The following is a 17,940-nucleotide window of genomic DNA, read 5'->3' as shown; positions in this document are numbered from 1 at the left end:
TATGCCTCTAATTTCCATAACTTTCCCTACTCAGTAATCTCTATACTGTTATGATAAATCTCTTCTACTGTTCATAAATAATAAAATTTACATTTTATCCAAAGCTTGAGTTTGTGAAGCTCACAATAGAAAGTGATTTAAAAAAAATAAATTAAGGAACATTTCGTAAATTTCATTTTATAACTTGATATACTCCCTACACTTCATGACAGTAATAAAGTTGTTTTAAATGATAGTCTCAACCAATTCGCTAAAGACACGAACTCTGTTACAATTTTTTTAAAATTATTTCTCCACAATATTAAAACTTCAAAGATGGCGTTTTGGACAGTAAGTTTTCATCAAACTTCCACCAATTCGAATTTCTGGCCACGCGACTGACTCCAAGTAAGTAGAAACAAAGTCGTTCAACACTCGTCCCCAAGAAACTTCTTCGAATACTGCCTATCAATTAGAATACATTGAAGACCCGTTTTGATCAGGCCCCGATTTAGTCTGCCCCCATTTTATCAACCTCATGTTTGATGGACTCTAGCAGACGAACAAGGCTGAACGCTATTGAGAGTAAGAACTTTAAATTGATTCAAAAAAACTTTTTTCGATTTTCGGGCTTAGCACAGCATATATTTATTTAACCTCTTTGGGAAAATTTAGTCTTCCCCACGCAATACATTGATGGAAGAATTTGGATATGTTGTCAATAGAGCAATAATTCGTTTGTATATCTATTTTATGGGCCATTTTCCGCTTATTCATTTATTTGGTTTAGCATTTGAGATTTCAAGCACTATGTTGTCCTATGCTGCTTTGAACGATTCTCTGAGTCCTGCCACTATCCCATGTAGTATGTGTTAACAAAAACATCGCGAAGCATCAAGTTATAAATGTTCTCTATCTATATTATATATGAAGAGAGTGATAAGAGTGATACAAAATGTATCATCACACTGTTAGGTGGATTAAAAACGTTTTTATATGAATGTTCTCATAACTTCGAAACGAAAAAAGTTTAAAGCAAATTATGCACCCTAAAATAATCTACAAGTTGTCCAAAGGGTACTTCAGTGTAAAATAAAAACTACAAAAGTTTTAGAAATAAAACCGTTTTTTAACCCTTCGGAAGTCGCGCAAGTGGCCCAATGAACGAGCAGCCGCTGGTGCGCCAACGCAGTTTTGCTAGTTTTGTTAGCTGGCGGAAGGTTACAGAACACCCTGAAGCTTACATTTGGTTTTCTCGTGCAATGAAAATTACAAAAGCTAGAGCTTGCATGTCTTCAGCAAATTTGTTTAAAATGTGTTTCTCTACAACTTCTACATCGAATCTTTCTTGAACCGTTAAAAAGTTCAGTTTTAAAAATTGCTAAAATTAGAATCACCCTAACATTTGTTTAAACAAAAAGAAGGGCATTGCAAAGTATAACAACTTTGCCAAACATGTTGTAAGGCTAAGTCATTTAATTTTAGCAAAAAGTTAAAATTGCTGCTAAATTCACATTCTAGACCACTGTGTTGTGGGAGCATATTGAATGATATTATATACAGTATTAGAATCTGGACAAACGTCTTCTTTCGATTTCGAATTCTTCTGCATGTGTTCCACAGAATACCCAAAGATGTGTCTCTTGACAAGTCATCCACAAAGTGTCTCAAGTCTCAAGTTCATTTTAACACGGCGTAAACTGTCAATTTGCTTTGCCAAATATTATATTTTTCAAATAACTTACAGATATCAACTTGGCGTAAATGAAATTCTTTAGAAGCGGTTTGTTTAGTTTCATATACATCATGCGGCCTAATTCCAATTTTTATAACGAGACACGATAGCCTTTGAAATACTCTACAACTTCGTAGAACGTCAGATTGCACTATCTCTTACCATTGTATAGATAGGCGAATTATCTTGAATTAATTTTGCTCACTGGCGCCACCATGTGGGGGAATTTTGCATTTTTCAAATAAAAGAATAAAGTATTTTTTGCTACTCTACAACTTTGTATAACATCCAAATGCTCTATCTCTTAGCGTTGTACAGATAGCAGCATTCCCTATAAATTTGCATGTGGGTCACATATATGAGATAAGCGGAGTACGCCCTTTGCGAATGTTAAGCAGCAGTATCCAACTTTAAACGTTAATAACTCTTTAACGGTTAGTTGGATTGTCTTGCAGTCTTCGACAAACTTGTTCGGCATATCTTCAAAAGCTTAACTCCTTCCTAGGTCCGTGTTCGGAAGTTTATAGCGACCTCTAGGGGCGATAATGTGAACTGTGAGTGTTTCTCCATACATTTTGGCCAAAAATCCCATACAAACTTTAAGCTCGTTGGGGGAGGGGTTAGGGTTAACCGATTTCGCTCAAATTTGGACAGTGTCATTTTTTCATGATTTGGAACGACGCTAGGGGTGTAGATTAGTAATTCCAGAAATGGTCGTTTTATTGTCACCCTACTGCAGAATCTTCAGCGGTTTCTGGCGGTGGAGTTTCTTGTTGTTTATCCTTTTTTCCTGGCATGCTTAATCTTACAGATCCGGAAAACGAAACTTTTAATATGTTGCGGAAGCAACAAGTATATAACTTTCCGTATTCTTAATCCGTTTATTTCAATTAGCAGTTAAAAATTTCCTGCAATACAAATAAATTAATTAAATTCATTTTAATCTTTCCACTTCACAGCATACGTTTTATGGTTACTATCTTTCATCTCAGGATCGGTATTTGGAAGCAATTGGTGATAGGGTCAGTCTAAGACAACTAATTGCTAACGTAACGCAGTAATTGGCTCCACGTTGGACGCCACTAACCTACAAATATCGATAATGAATTCATAGCTGATATTACAATACATTTCTCATTAATACCGTAGAGCATACAACTGTAAACTAATTATATCAATCAAAGCTAGAATATAAATGTGTAAGCAATCGCAAATTCAATTTTCTTTGAAATAATCTCAACTAACGTGATAAAACCACCGTAACTTCTTTGCTCAAATCAATTCTTATCCAAACCGGAAACTCTAGTTCGTACCCGCTGTCATCATTAGCTCAAGGTTGCTCGTGAAAAGGTGTGTCCGCAGTCGAGGGGTTTGCGGAACAACTACTCTGAATATTTTTCGTCTTATGGACATAGTATTGATAACGCAACGTAGAATATTTATGAGTATAACGGAAGAACCTAGCTTCCACGACCTCAATCATGTTAGTTATAAGAACTTCTTCCATACAATAGATGAGGTTTACCGGATGAAAACGAACAAGGGAAAGTACAACGATCTTAAGCAATATGGATCAGTAAACTCTGGGCGATTCTACTGATAGAATGAGGAAGATGATTTCTGAAAAAAATGTTTGGAAATGATCACCTAGATTTCAAATGACTTATACTATTTTAACAGATTTTCAGAGATAGTGTAGTTTCACAAGATTGGGATTTTTTCGGGTGAGAGATATAACGGAGAATTTAGATATTCTAAGAGACAGTATATTACGTATACACCAACTATTGAAAGCTGAAAGAGTCGTTGCAGCTCCATAGAATTCATAATAAGAGCTAGCAGCGTAGCGAAGCTTGCATCCAGCCGAAATGACAAACCGAACGTCATTGAAGTACTTGGTAAACAGCAGAGGCTCAAGATTACTCCCTTGAGGTAGGTGATTTTGGCACTTGTGAATTCCCGCTTTGTCATGGAGTACCGTCGATTGGTAAAATGTCGTAGAGCGGTTGATTTTATTCGTTTTAGTTTCTTTTAATCGTCGATTGTACCATATTTGTTTCGATTTAGGGCGAGGTGCTGTTTTACGTACAAAACATTTGAAAATATTTCAGCTGCAATGTCACCTGTTGCGTGATTCAGCAAAAACGTCCAGTTGATACACTGCAGCAAGATGTGAAGCTCGACAGGAATCAGGAATTGGAACAATGTTGGGACATTTGTTAGAATCTTCGTTACACGTTGACATGCCATTTCCTTTAAGACGATTAGACTTCGTAAGAGTAAGTGCAACATGATTTGTTTCTAAAAATCATTTTCTCGAAGAATTCACTAAGGACCGCTGATATTTATTTTATTTATCAATTGTATTGGTCCAAGAGCTCAGAAAAATTGATACCTCAATGTTAGCTTGAAAGAGGAATGAAATACAATTCATGCCTGCCGCGCTGATTGGAAATTTTCGTTTGTTTGTCTTATTGTTTATTCATTCGTTGCAGCGCAGTAATTCGGTCATTTTCGGTTTAAATTGATCTTCGGTAACGAACTGAATTTTTCTTCTGTGCTGGATTATCGAGTAAAAGTGCACCAGGCATATTTTCTGTAAATTTATGTTTGAAAATGTGAAATATGCCACCTTCTACCTGTAATTTATCTACATGTAGCAAATAAATGCTTTGGTTAGAGAAAGAAATTAATATTTCCTCTTCATTTGATTATGCGTAAAATTTCAGTCTGTTTGGAAGCAAATGAATGAGGGAGTTACAAATGAATGTTGGATTCGGTAAAATCAAGCATAAACTGAGTTTGAGATTTCGCACCACTGCAGTGCACTGGTTGGTTCAATAAGTGCTATAATGTACTGCATGACCACCTAAACAAATCCAGTGGGGTTTAAAAAACATGTAGTCACGAAACCCTTTTTTTAAAGGAACGCCGTACCCAAATTCTTAGACAACGCACCCCTTAATGGGCAAGGCAAGAAACGCCAATGCATGATAAAGAAACAGTCTGAACCTGACATACTAGTTCATCCTAATCGACAATTATTCAATTCCAACAATTGACAATCGAACGCCGTTGGAAATTCTATGATTTCATTTTCAATTTAAATTTAAGGAATTTAAAAAAAAATTGAAAAATATGGGGAATTGTAAAAATTTATTAATGATAAGTAATTTACGAAATTTTGGAAATGAATACACTTAAGAAAATAGTTAAATTTCAATAATTTAAATCTTTTTAGAAATCGAAAAGAAAATAAATTCTATTAAGGAAAGTTGTGAAATTTTTAACTTGAACACGTCTGCCAATCCTCTGATCTGTGACAATGAATGAGCGACGGATTAGCTTTGAACCAGGAAAATTTCGCATTCAAATTATAAATTATCTAATCCTCATCGTACTGCTGCTCGTTGCGTTTATGTATCAAAACTCCCGCTTTCCTTCCTGATTCCTTTCCCAGTCTCTTGTCGTTTGACGAAGGACGCTCCGCTCGTGTAACGATGCGCTGCGACGATGTGGTTTGGGGAGAGCAGCATTCTCTAAATCGTAGCATTCATGGTGCATTCTGATATCCAAGTGTGCGATGACGACGAGAGATGATCTTCATAATTTTCCGCCTCTCTTCCCTGACTCTATACCGGTATCCAGACAGCAACAACAACAACAACAACAACGATGATGACGATGACGACGACGAAGACGACGATCACGTTCCGGGAAGGCAAGATAAGCCCCATCGTAGTATGCGTTGATCAGTACGATGCAGCACGCTCGGAGTTTCCTTGTGCTTTCTTTTCGATTCGGGAGGGGATTTTTCCTCTCGCCAATTTTATTCTCTCCCACTCGATCTCTTCAGGTCGTTTTTTGCTCTGGGGCATTGTAATCCGTGGGAAAATCTCTCACTCGCGAGTCGTATGTTTACATTCAGCTCTCGCCTACTGCCGTTCGTTTGAATGTGTGGTTTTCCATTCGTGCGAGAGTGTGTCGTGAGCGCTCGGTCGTTGCACACAATGTCATTGTTTGTACATTATCAATGCCCCATTGTGTGTGTTGGCAAGCAGTCGTTCGCTCGGTTGCTATGGAACGGGCAGGGGGTTTTGGGTGGGATAAGACATCGAGGGAGATTGAGATTTCCATGATGTTACTGCTGCTGTGGCTGCTGCTCCGGGACGGATGATTTTTCATTCTTTCGTAGTCGTTTTGTGTTGCTCGACGCTGACGCTCCGGCAGCTGGTGATGCTGAGTCGGTGTGCCATAGCGATTTTACTGGATAGACGAGGTTTTGTCTAGTTGCTGCTCGGTTGTCGGTCCGCAACTCTTTGTCGTCGGCAGTTGACATAAACGGGGAAGCGGTATTGTGCAACAATCGATCCAATACCAGTGACCGGGACAGTGCTTTCCAGTGCAAAGTTAATTATTGTTCTGAACATAAAATAGTGCAGTGAGTGAGGCAAGTGGAAGGAGAAAAAAAACAAAAGATAAATTATCATCAAAGCAAACCGAGAAGCGGCGGTTTTCGGTGATTGAGGAAGACACAAACGAGCCAAGGAAGCGCTTCTGATTAAAGCAAAGATCAAAAGGTGTCTGCCGTGTGCCGTGGTGCGGTGTGGGAGTTTTCTGTTGTATTTAGTTGTTTTGCGGTTATTCGAGTGGAAAAAAAAAGAAAATGAATTGTTATGATAATTGGATCTGAAGCGCGGCGGCAGTAATTCTGAATCACGGCAGTATAGACGACGACGGCGGTCTGCTCGTGAAAAACGACGAATAACAGAAGGAAAGCGGCATCCTGCTCGAACGGGAGAACACTCATCACATCATCGCAGTAGGCCAACAAGTGGTGGGTGCGGTATGCTTTTACTTATTTAGAATTGTTTTTTTTTCATTGTATTATGTCAGTAGGGTGGCTCGTTTCTGGCCTCCTTTCACCTCCCGGTGTTTCAGAAATAAATCACATTAGAAAAGTCGCTTGATTGTCTTGTAAAACAGACAGTCGGAATTTGGTCCGATTATCAGCTAGCTTATGCATTATAATCACAACAAAGGCCAATTGTTGTAGAAAACATTCGGGGCTCGAACAATGTTTGGTTGATTATGGCTGACCTCTGTAGGTCAGAACACGATTTTGTTAGAATTGTGTTTTGTGCAGTGCACTTTTTTGTTCCTGTAGTATTAGCAGTACTGATAACGGCCGGATGCGATATGAGGAGTGTTTTTTCAATGTTGTTTAGATTGTTCTATCTTTGCTTGTTTTAGTGTCACTCTCTTAATTCGGTTAGCTTATCTCGGTGCACAGATCCAACAGAATGTGAATAGTTGACGAAAAAAGTGCATTTAACATTTTTGCTGTTGAATAGTCCATCAAATCGAGTTAGCAATACTGTTTCATGTTATTGTAGAAAAAATACCTGAACTCAGACTGTAGTTGATAGATGTAGAACATAATTGATTGGTAATTGGTAATAAACTCAAAGTTTTTGCGAACTTTTGATTCAAATACAAATTGGACCCCTTCGTAATTGTTATCCTAGTTTTGAGATAATCAAATATAGTATCCCTTTCCCTTTGTTTGACAAAATTCAAAACAATTTTTTCTGGTTGAAAATAACGATGCCGACCTGTATACCTAGTCATCGAAAAGTCTCTTCCCTTAGTTTTAATTAAGTTTAATTATTCCCTGTTCAAGTCATATTGTATTCCTATAGTTTTAAGATAGTCACAAAACATGTTCCTTTAGTTTTGACAATAATCTAGTTTCAAGTTAATTTCAAATTGTAAACTTCTAGATTTGCGAAATTTAAAATAAAGAAATATCATTTTCAAGTGAACGTAATTTGTCGTGTCAAATAAACAGACTGATTAAAAATCTCCAAAAACCGTCTGAGAAATTGTCAAAGGCAGTGTCTATTATCCCAACATGTTTTGTTTGACAGCGCTAGTGTAAGAATGAGTATATAGATGAATTTCTGGCGCACTTTCACTTATTGATGAAGTTAATTCGTGATATCACTGCAATAAGATTCAATAAGATATTATCTTTGCTTACACTTTTCTAAGGAGAAAATTGGATCAGAAACGTTTTGTACGTGAAGAGCACAATACCTATAACCCTAGTTAGTCACAGGTTTGCGTTTCGATTTCGTCTCATCAGTATCTGGCGGACTGTCTTGGTCACAGTAATCACCATTCGCCAGTCTCATCCCATCAGGAAACCCGTCTAGAAAAACACTTGTTCAACTTCTATCATTCAGGTAAGAAAATGAGAAGTGACAAATGATGTGAAAAATCATTAAACCGTGAAAGGAAATGTTAAAAAAAAAAACATGTTGTTTCGGCAGCTGCGTCTGGCTTTGTACTTGCGAATGACTTCTTCAGTGTCCTCGTCGTCTCCAGAGTGTGGAGTTGAAGTTGGTCATTCCGGTTCAAGTGGTTGCTTAGCTGTGAGACGATCAGTAGTAGCCTGTAGTGCCCCCAAACGGCTGATCTATCGTGCCCCCAAGCAATGTTGCAAATGTTCTTCACCAAACTAGCTCATTCGTTCATCCTCAATGCGATATTCGTTGTGTTATTCGCCCATGCTTCGAATGACGTTACCCCGTTCGCCACACGAGGGCACCGAATCACCGAAAATGAATAATACAAACAAACAAAAAATACGAATCTGATGTCTGCTCTTCGCTGCTTGTTCGCATCGTTGTTAGTTGAATTTAGCTATTCATGCGATGTTCATTTTCAAGTATGATTCGGATCGGTACACGAATGGCTTAGGTGATAATCGCCACTAGCCATTCTTCGCTTAGGATTCTTCATTCTTCATTCCTCCTGCATTGCGTCATAGAAACACAAATTCCTTGTTGGAAGGGTCAGTTTCTTGACCGAAGTTGTACAGAAATGCTTGCTAGATATGTTCGAAATTGGATGACTTTTGTTATATAGAAGCATTAGTAGTAAATAACGATTGCTTTTTGATGTTTTTTGGTTAATGATCAGAGTCAAAACGGGAAGCTGCGTAAGCAAAACAAATCAATTATGTTTGTAAATCTGCGGATGTCTCGCGGGTGAAAATTAATCAACACCATGTTTCCTATTATGAATCCAATAGACTATTGGAACTTCAATGAATCATAATGGTCGAGGTAATGAAAAACAATTTCTGTGTCCATAGAAGTGCAATCGAGCTCATTTACAAGTTTTTGTCAATTTAATGCATTCCGATCTAAATTAAGGTTAGCCGAATCATCTACAGATTAAATTAGTAACCCAAACCAGTACTAATATTTTACTTTTTCGATTATAGAGGTTCTAACCTTAAGGTCATTCGCCTCTTAATATTATACAATAGTGCCAAGCAAATATAGCAAAAAATAAACTTTTTACCAAAAATGAACCAATTAATCTTATACAACAGTAACAACTGAGGTTTTATCGTACTTTTAAATGCACTCATAAAGTTTAGATTACACTTTTAGCGTGCTATTACTTTAAATGTTACTTAAGATAATAAGTTTTTGTTCCATGAAAGACTTATCTTTAATGGTTTTAATTTCATAAGAATCTAGCATTTGTTCAATAAAGCTGTACAACAAATCATTACAAAAAATGGTGAACATATATTTCTCATTTGACAAGACATCAAAAAATTAAGTTTTAAGTATATCCTATTAAAACCGTTTTTAGATAAACCATTATTATTTAACATAAATGTAATCTCTAGACACATTAAAAATATTTTAGAACGCATGACACCAACCACTAAACTATTTTCATTTGAAAGTTATGAGAACTTTTTCAAATGTTATCTTCGATTAAAGCATCTGAAAGTGAAAACTGTGTTTGCCATGAGGAACATAAGACCTTTAAAAAAATGGCCTGAAAATGCCAAAACATTTGTTTCAAATGTTGCAATATTCATTCAAAAATCTATGTAAAAAGTTTTCATAAATTCTTCACGGAAGAAACAAGAGTCTAGGGGAATAGAGGATTGATATGTCAAGGCATATCAATGCTCTAGGCGATGTTTTTGAAGGCAAACGTTTTCTTTTAAACTTCTTTTGTTGAGAAACGTCTATATAATTTGAGAAATGAACGTTAAAAAATATCAATATTATCCAATATCGCTCAAGTGTACTACAAGTCATGCCCTACTAGGAAGATGAAACAGAAATAACCTTTACTTGCCCTAATCAGTGTTACTGGGACACTAAACAGAAATATTTTTAATGAAGAAGTGTTCATAACGGTTTCAAGAATAAACTCAAAATGTCTGACGTGAAAATGCGCCCCGCGAAGTCGAGTATTTTGATAAAAAATGTGTAAATTATCTTGAAGTTTGAGTTGATAAGTTTGATCAAGTTGTTTATTTTATGTGGGTGATCTTAGATTTACGATTGATTGGAACTTGGTACTTTTAATATATTTCGAAAATGTGCGTAATTTTTCTTGCTCCGACAATAGAGTAGGGGAACATGGGGAGACTTGACCAAGCGTAAGATTCTATAATTGGCTGTAACGTATTCTATTTGGCACTTAAATTTAAAAAAAATCCTTTTATACTTGTTTCGATCCCTTAAGACACTTTTAAAAGTTTGAAATGGAAAATCATTTCATCATAGAAAATATTCTGTAATCAATAAATTTGCGTTTAATGATGTATTTTTTAAATCAAACTTTGTGTATTTATTCGAGTAAATTTTCTTTTTATAGAACTCATATCATGTTATTACTTATGAAGAAGTGAAATGATTTTACATGAATCGGAATATGGGAATAGTTACTACTAAAATTTGCATTCAATGAAGAAATGTTGGGGAGACATGACCAAGATTTTATGGGAAGACTTAATCAAGTGACAATACACAGTGGTCGGAAGCGCCAAAAACGTGAACTTAATTCATTAGAGGCACTCAGAGGCACATTAGAGGCACAGGGTGTCTGTGGAGGAATTGTTCGTATGAATATTCCCCACAATCAGATAAAAATTGAAATCAAGCATGGCTTACTATGATCGAACTAAAACAATTAACTTTTTATACTGACGAGGTAGCAATTTCGTGTCTTCGCCAAAGGTAAGAATTTTGTTGAAGAACTTGAGCATGTAGGACAAAAGGTTATCGATTTATAAGGCGTTTTCTATGGCAACTTGTAATTGAATATCTAATTTTTAATATAACTTTTTTCATTGTGACTTTTCGTGCAAACTATGTTCAAGACAAATGTGTGGGTATCAAAACCACACAATATTGTCGAAGACTGTATGTAAAAATAAATTCGTTTCAAAGTTATTGAATATTTTTACATTTTTTTACATCAACTTCAACTACGTATAAGAAAGAAAGGTGTAAAGCAAAATGCACATACAGGCACTTTTTCAATATCTAAACGATGCACAATAAAGGTAAGAAGGTTTGGTGTGTGGCATTTTCAAAACTTTGTCGAAGACACCAACTTCATACCTCGTCAGTATAAAAAGTTAATCTTTTTAGTTCGATCATATTTTTTTTCTGGATCCGCTTCTGAAAGCCATGCCTAATTTGAATTGTTATCAGATTGTGAGAATATTCATACGAACAATTCCTCCAAAGACACCCTGTGATCTATTCGATGGTTTGGCTTCTAGTGAATTAAGTTTACGTTTTTGGAGTTTCCGACCACTGCACAGTGGAAGAAATCCAACCAAAAAGGCAATTAATTGGAAGCCGCTGAAAAAGTATCACAACATACACACCAAAAGTTGCGGAATTTTTTAGGTAATAAAAGGCAATCAAATTTGTTCACCGCACGCATCTGTGACCGGAGATATGGGGCTTTGAAGATCCGGAACATTACCGGTATTCATCAATTCTGAGGCCTAATTCAGAAGCCGCTGAAAAAGTTTAAAGAATTATACCCTTAAAGTTGCGGAAAGCTCTAGCAATCAAGATGCAATCAAATTTGTTCACCGCACGCACTTGTGACCGGAGATATGGGGTTTTTAAAATCCGGAACATTACCGGTATTCATCAATTCTGAGACCTAATGCAAAAGCCACTGAAAAAGTTTAAAGAATTATACCCTCAAAGTTGCGGCAAGCTCTAGCGATCAAGATGCAATCAAATTTGTTAACCGCACGCATTTGTGACCGGAGATATGGGGCTTTGAAAATCCGGAACATTACCGGTATTCATCAAATCTGAGGCCTAATTCAGAAGCCGCTAAAAAGTTCAAAGATTTACAAATTGAACAAATTTGATTGCATCTTGATCGCTAGAGCTTTCCGCAACTTTAAGGGTATAATTTTTTCTACTTTTTCAGCGGCTTCTGAATTAGGCCTCTGATTTGTTAAAAACCGGTAATGTTCCGGAGCTTCAAAGCCTCATATCTCCGGTCACAAGTGCGTGCGGTTAACAAATTTGATTGCATCTTGATCGCTAGAGCTTTCCGCAACTTTGAGGGTATAATTCTTTAAACTTTTTCAGCGGCTTCTAAATTAGGCCTCAGATTTGATGAATACCGGTAATGTTCCGGATCTTCAAAGCCCCATATCTCCGGTCACAGGTACGTGCGGTAAATAGATTTGATTGCATCTTGATCGCTAGAATTTTCCACAACTTTAAGAGTATAATTATTTAAACTTTTTCAGCGGTGTCTGAATTAGGCCTCAGATTTGTTGAATACCGGTAATGTTCCGGATATTCAAAGCCCCATATCTCCGGCGCAAGTGCGTGCGGTGAATAAATTTGATTGCATCTTGATTGCTAGAGTTTTCCGCAACTTTAAGGGTATAATTATTTGAAACTTTTCTGCGGCTTCTGCATTAGGCCTCAGATTTGATGTAAACCGGTAATGTTCCGGATCTTCAAAGCCCCATATCTCCGGTCACAGGTGCGTGCGGTAAACAGATTTGATTGCATCTTGATCGCTAGAGTTTTCCGCAACTTTAAGGGTATAATTCTATGAACTTTTTCAGCGACTTCTGTATTAGGCCTTAGATTTGATGAATACCGGTAATGTTCCGGATCTTCAAAGCCCCATATCTCCGGTCATAAGTGCGTGCGGTTAACAAATTTGATTGAATTTTTATCGCTAGAATTTTCCACAACTTTAAGGTTATAATTATTTCAACTTTTACAGCGGCTTTTGAATTAGGCCTCAGATTTGTTGAATATCGGTAATATTCCGGATCTTTAAAGCCCCATATCTCCGGTCGCAGTTGCGTGCGGTGAACATATTTGATCGCATTTCATTACCTGAAAAATTCCGCAACTTTTGGTGTGTAAATTGCGATACTTTTTCAGCGGCTTCCAATTAATTGCCTTTTTGGTTGGATTTCTTCCACTGTGCACTGTGAGTGTGTAATAGGATGAAGAAAGGTACAAAATTTCTGTACCTGCTGTAAATGAAAACCACGTCACAAAAAATCTCACCTTTAACATCAATCTATCTTTATAGTATTAGTTAACAAAGTTAGCAGTCTTATGGCTGAATTCGTGACGTGTGCGCATGCAATGTATGCTGTATAGTTGATCCCTAAAAGGAAATGCATTTAAAAAATCGAACTTCATGAAATGCAACCATTTTATATTTTTTATTGGTATCTAAGGATTTCGACAATTACAAAAAAAAATTACAGCTCCTTTTTTCTTATGTATATTATTTGCATTATCCATACCCACTAAAAACTGTTCATTTTACTGCTTAATGTTATTTCGTCGAACGATTTCGTCGTGATACTAGCAGAACATCAGCAATAGATTAAATTACTATGGTATATCACCATGTGCATATTAAAATCAAAACTTCATCCTCATTTTATTTGCCTCATGCCGAATTTTATCACCAGACATGGATTCAATTTTCTTTGAATGTTTGATAAACAAGGCTTCTATTAAGATTGTTGTATATATGTATAACATATACTACCTTGATTCGGCTACCTGTTAATTTTACCCATAATTTTGTACTAAGAACCAGTAGCGCATTGGCTTGTTTCGGACAGTACAACGCATCAGAATCCAAACATATTTCTTCGCCAGTCATCATTCTGCGAAGATGAAATTGTAGTCATCTTCACCAATAGTTGTAAACGATCATCGCTATGGTGAGGAATGGTTTACTGATTCGTTTATTCGGGTGAACAAGGATTGGCCGTCAGTTTCATTCGTGGGTGAATACCAACAGCAACTTGAATATAAGAGCGAAGAACGATATAGGACGAATGCAGCTGGTTCATATTCACCGTGCTTCCTTGCGATGAAGATTCTGAAGCAACATTGCCCCCAAGCATATGTTTCATGTCGATGTCCGTATTTTTTCAAAAACAAAAATATCGAAAAACTAAGACAATATTCGTGTTCAGAATTAAATTTTAATTAAATGTATTGTACTGAGAACGAAAGACAATGCGTTTTCGCAGAAAAACACGCGAAAACACAAACGACGCCGTAACTAATACAGTTGATCCGCGGTAACAGCCGAAATGACAGTCGTCTGAATTTTACCGATAACGAACCTATTTTTATTTTGTTTCTAAGGACTTTCCACGTTTAACAAGGTACAGTTTATTAAAATTGAGTGAAGAATTATAGAGATATATGCACGAGAAAATGATAAAATTTTATATGAATGACAAAAGGCCTTATAACTCCAAATTCTCGTATTCGGACAAAGGTCAAACGGATTCCATTCGATTTCTGAGATTTTTTCACATTAGAAAAACTGCAAAATATGTATGATTTGCATCACGGAGCAGATTTTTTTTAAATGGGGGATTTGGGGACAAAATAACAGAAACCTTCATTAAATTAGTAAGGTTTTTTTTAGTTAAAAAGAGGTATGAATTGTAATTTTCAGATTACTACTTTAAATGTTATGGCATTTAATATATTTTTCCTCCATATTTTCCCATAGCATCAATTTAAAAAAAATCAAGTAAAGTGGGCGGGAGTCTAGAATAATCCAAATGATGTGAAATTTGGCATCTGAGCTTACATTTGTCACAATATGAGCCTTTGAGAATTAAAAAAAATTCTTTGCGATTCCCTGATGCCCTATATCTAGTGTACCCCCATCTATTTGACCGCATTCTACTCTACTGTAGAAATCTTGGAATGGGAAAAGTTCAAACTCAGACCTAGTCCCAGATAGTCACATTTTGTAAAAAAATCGAATTTCTACCTTGTGTGCCACCCCTGAATTATGTTGTTTATTTTTCTTTCTGACTATCGAAACGCCTAATGAATATTCCTACTTTTATATCTAAGATATCATATGGAAATAATTGTACAGAAACTGTCCTAAAACTTGGCAATTCTTTTTAATAAGGTTGTCTACTTTGTATCACATCTTATCCAGGATCAATGATCATCTATATTTCTGATTTATTTGTTCTGTATTGATATGAAACTACTAGTGAATGATAGTTGCAGGATATGCAGGAAAAATACGCATACTTCGGTCTAAGTGAAATTATGGTGGCGCTTTAGGTTTTGATAGCGGCTATTTTGCGGGTGATAAAGTGATTGAATGAGAGATTAAAAGAGTTAGAGACAGAAATACGCGCTTTAAAGATTTTTTTTAAAAAAATCGTTTTTTTTGACACGGGTCATAGCGGTAAGTTAACGAAGCCGTGAATCTTCTTGCACTTATTGTTGACCAGTGTAAATCCGTCGTCATTGTTATTACCTTCTTTGCCGATGTTGCTTATCTTTGATTCTGGGCTGCTGGATGCTTCTTTTGCCGTTGTCATTATGGGCAGAACAGCTGCCACAAATTAGCCACCGTTTGTGGTTCAGGCGTTGGTATTGAAAACTCTGTTTTAGGTTGGTTTGCCGTAGATAAGTTGGCGATCGGTTGCGTATTGCGACATGTGATAGGTCGCGTAGCCTTGCATCTATATAATCATTTTCCATTAGGGTAACCTTAATTCCAACGTTGTCACTTTCGACCACGTTTTTTTAAGCTGTTCTGCAAAACGAGACGCTCGCTTTGTGCTAATGTGTTATATGATATTAACACTTCATTGCGAAGATGATGGTACTACAAGACTATGTTGCATTTTTATCATCAGAAGGTATTCCATTTCACAAAAACTCGGTCGTATTGAACAAAATTTAAAGTCAACGTCCGCGGCATTGGGCCGGAGTACAGCTTTTTCGTCAACTTTACTTATGATGACAGGAATAATCCGATTTTTTCCTTTGTTCTCGAGACAATGCACACTATATCGAGAAACCTGTTGTTCACTTGGCTCGATTATAGGTCTGACTGCGGAAGAGGTACAATTTAGACTGATTTAAAAAAAAATTGAATAAATTCAATAGTTGGTGGTGCTGGACCGATGGCTTTCGACTGGCTTAGTCCACTCTCATTGGTTTGAAGATCCGAACGGTGTTAGATGTAACTGTTTAACTCTGACAATATTACGCATGGGTTGGCAAACTGACTCGTACCAAACGAGCTCGAGCCGTCGTAATTTGATCAATCCTTAACGAAGAGGCCTCGGTGACTAGGTTTCATGGGTATTTTCCTACGATTAAATCATCAAGTGGCTTGGAAGAGGTTGTGGATAAAACAAGCTCACTCATAGTAGCAACACACCAAGAGGCTTGTCCGGTTCGAGTTATTCGTGCTTCCAGAGTACATTGGTGGTGGAATACAGAACTTGTTCGACTCAAAAAGTTATGTAGAAGAGTTTGGAATTGTAGATGCAGGGATGCGTCGGTGGCATTTAAGTTGGTTCGCAAAGCATACAGAAATACGATCCTCTGAGCGAAATGGTTGGAAAATTCCTCAAGTCTCAACGAGACTAGCAGATTAAATGTTTGATTTAAACTGCTAATGATGAATATTCGTCTGACGAAGAGTACTACAAGTGTCTTTTTGACATACACACTTTCCAGATTGTACGGAGCCACCACAGCCGACTGCCCCTAAGTTTTTTCAGGTAGTTCTGATTCTTGCGCATTTGCTCGTAGAATTGTGGCAACCGAATCGATCAAATGGGCGATTGAAATTTTTGCTCCGTACAAGTCTTCGGGAAAAGATGGAATCATTTTAGTTGTACTAGAAAAAGGATATGAACACTTCAAGCATATTTTGAAAAAGATTCTTACTTGTAGTCTTGCAACAAGATACATTCCATTAGGAAGGCGGGAAATAACTGTCAAATTCATTCCCAAAGGTGGCCGTGCCACTTATGAGTAGGCAAAGAGCTTTAGATCGATCAGTCTGACCTCCTTCCTTCTCAAATCAGTGGAACGTTTAATCGACCACTACATTCGGCATGTTAGCTTGGGCGAGCACCCGCTACATGCAATGCAACATGCATATCAACGAGGGAAGTTTACTACCACCCTGATACACAACGTTGTCTACAACAATGAAAAAGCTTTTTCACAAAAGCAATCAAGTTTAGGAGTTTTTCTCGATATTTAAGCTGCTTTTGACAACGTGTCTTTCGAATCTATTTTGAAAGCAGCACGAGTATATCACGAACTACATACACGCAATGCTTAGCAACCGACATCTGTGCTCATCGTTAAGACAAGTAGAGATAAGGAAACTGAATGTCTGCGGATGTTTTCATGCTGGTGTGCTGTCACCACTTTTATGGAACCTTGTCGCCGATGGCTTGTTGAGGAAACTTTATGAGCTTGGGTTTCCGACGTGTGGAGTCGCCGATGATTATCATATAATGATCACTGGTATTTGCATTAACACACTTTTTGATTTGATGCAGCAAGCCTTATGTGTTGTTGAGCAATGGTGTCTTCATGTTGGACTATCAGTTAATCCAAATAAATCAATGGTGCTTTTCACGCAACGAAGGATTACAACCGGAGCTCGTCCGTTGCAGTACTTTGACTCTGAAATTATTGTCAAATATCAAGTTAAGTACGTTGGGGTAATTCTTGACTCAAAATTTAATCGGACAGCTCACATCGATTTCAGGATCAAGAAAGCTTGCATGGCCTTCGGCCAATGTAGACGGGCTTTCGGTAAATCTTGGGGACTCTAAACTCAAGTACATTCAGTGGATCTACACAATTGTTTGGCGGTGGAAGGGAGAAGTTATGACAATCCAATCAAAGCTAAACCATCTTCAGAGGATGGTCTTGATGGTGATGACTGGTGCGTTCTCAACAACACATACTGCTGCTTTAGAGGCATTCTTGAACATAAAACCACTATAAGTGTCTCTGAAACGAGTAGCGTTTTCTTGTACATTAAGACGGTATGGGTTACTGGTATCT

At 37.1% G+C, this 17,940-nt stretch overlaps 1 protein-coding gene across 4 annotated transcripts in view; it reads left to right on the top strand.

Annotated features, from left to right (window-relative positions):
• Positions 1-5,907: 5,907 nt before the first annotated feature.
• LOC131682369 (uncharacterized) overlaps positions 5,908-17,940 on the top strand; it is a 256,096-nt gene continuing 244,063 nt past the window's right edge. Inside the window, exons 1-2 of one of the 4 annotated variants that reach the window (XM_058963793.1) lie at positions 5,908-6,551; positions 7,769-7,962. The gene's annotated coding sequence lies outside the window, so the exon portion shown is untranslated. Of the gene's footprint in view, positions 6,561-7,768; positions 7,963-17,940 lie in introns of all 4 variants that reach the window. The other 3 variants (XM_058963790.1, XM_058963791.1, XM_058963792.1) reach the window with 3 other exon arrangements.

This window comes from Topomyia yanbarensis, chromosome 2 (genome assembly GCF_030247195.1).
Source record: "Topomyia yanbarensis strain Yona2022 chromosome 2, ASM3024719v1, whole genome shotgun sequence".
NCBI lineage: Eukaryota > Metazoa > Arthropoda > Insecta > Diptera > Culicidae > Topomyia > Topomyia yanbarensis.
This window is presented reverse-complemented; position numbering and strand designations above follow the sequence as displayed.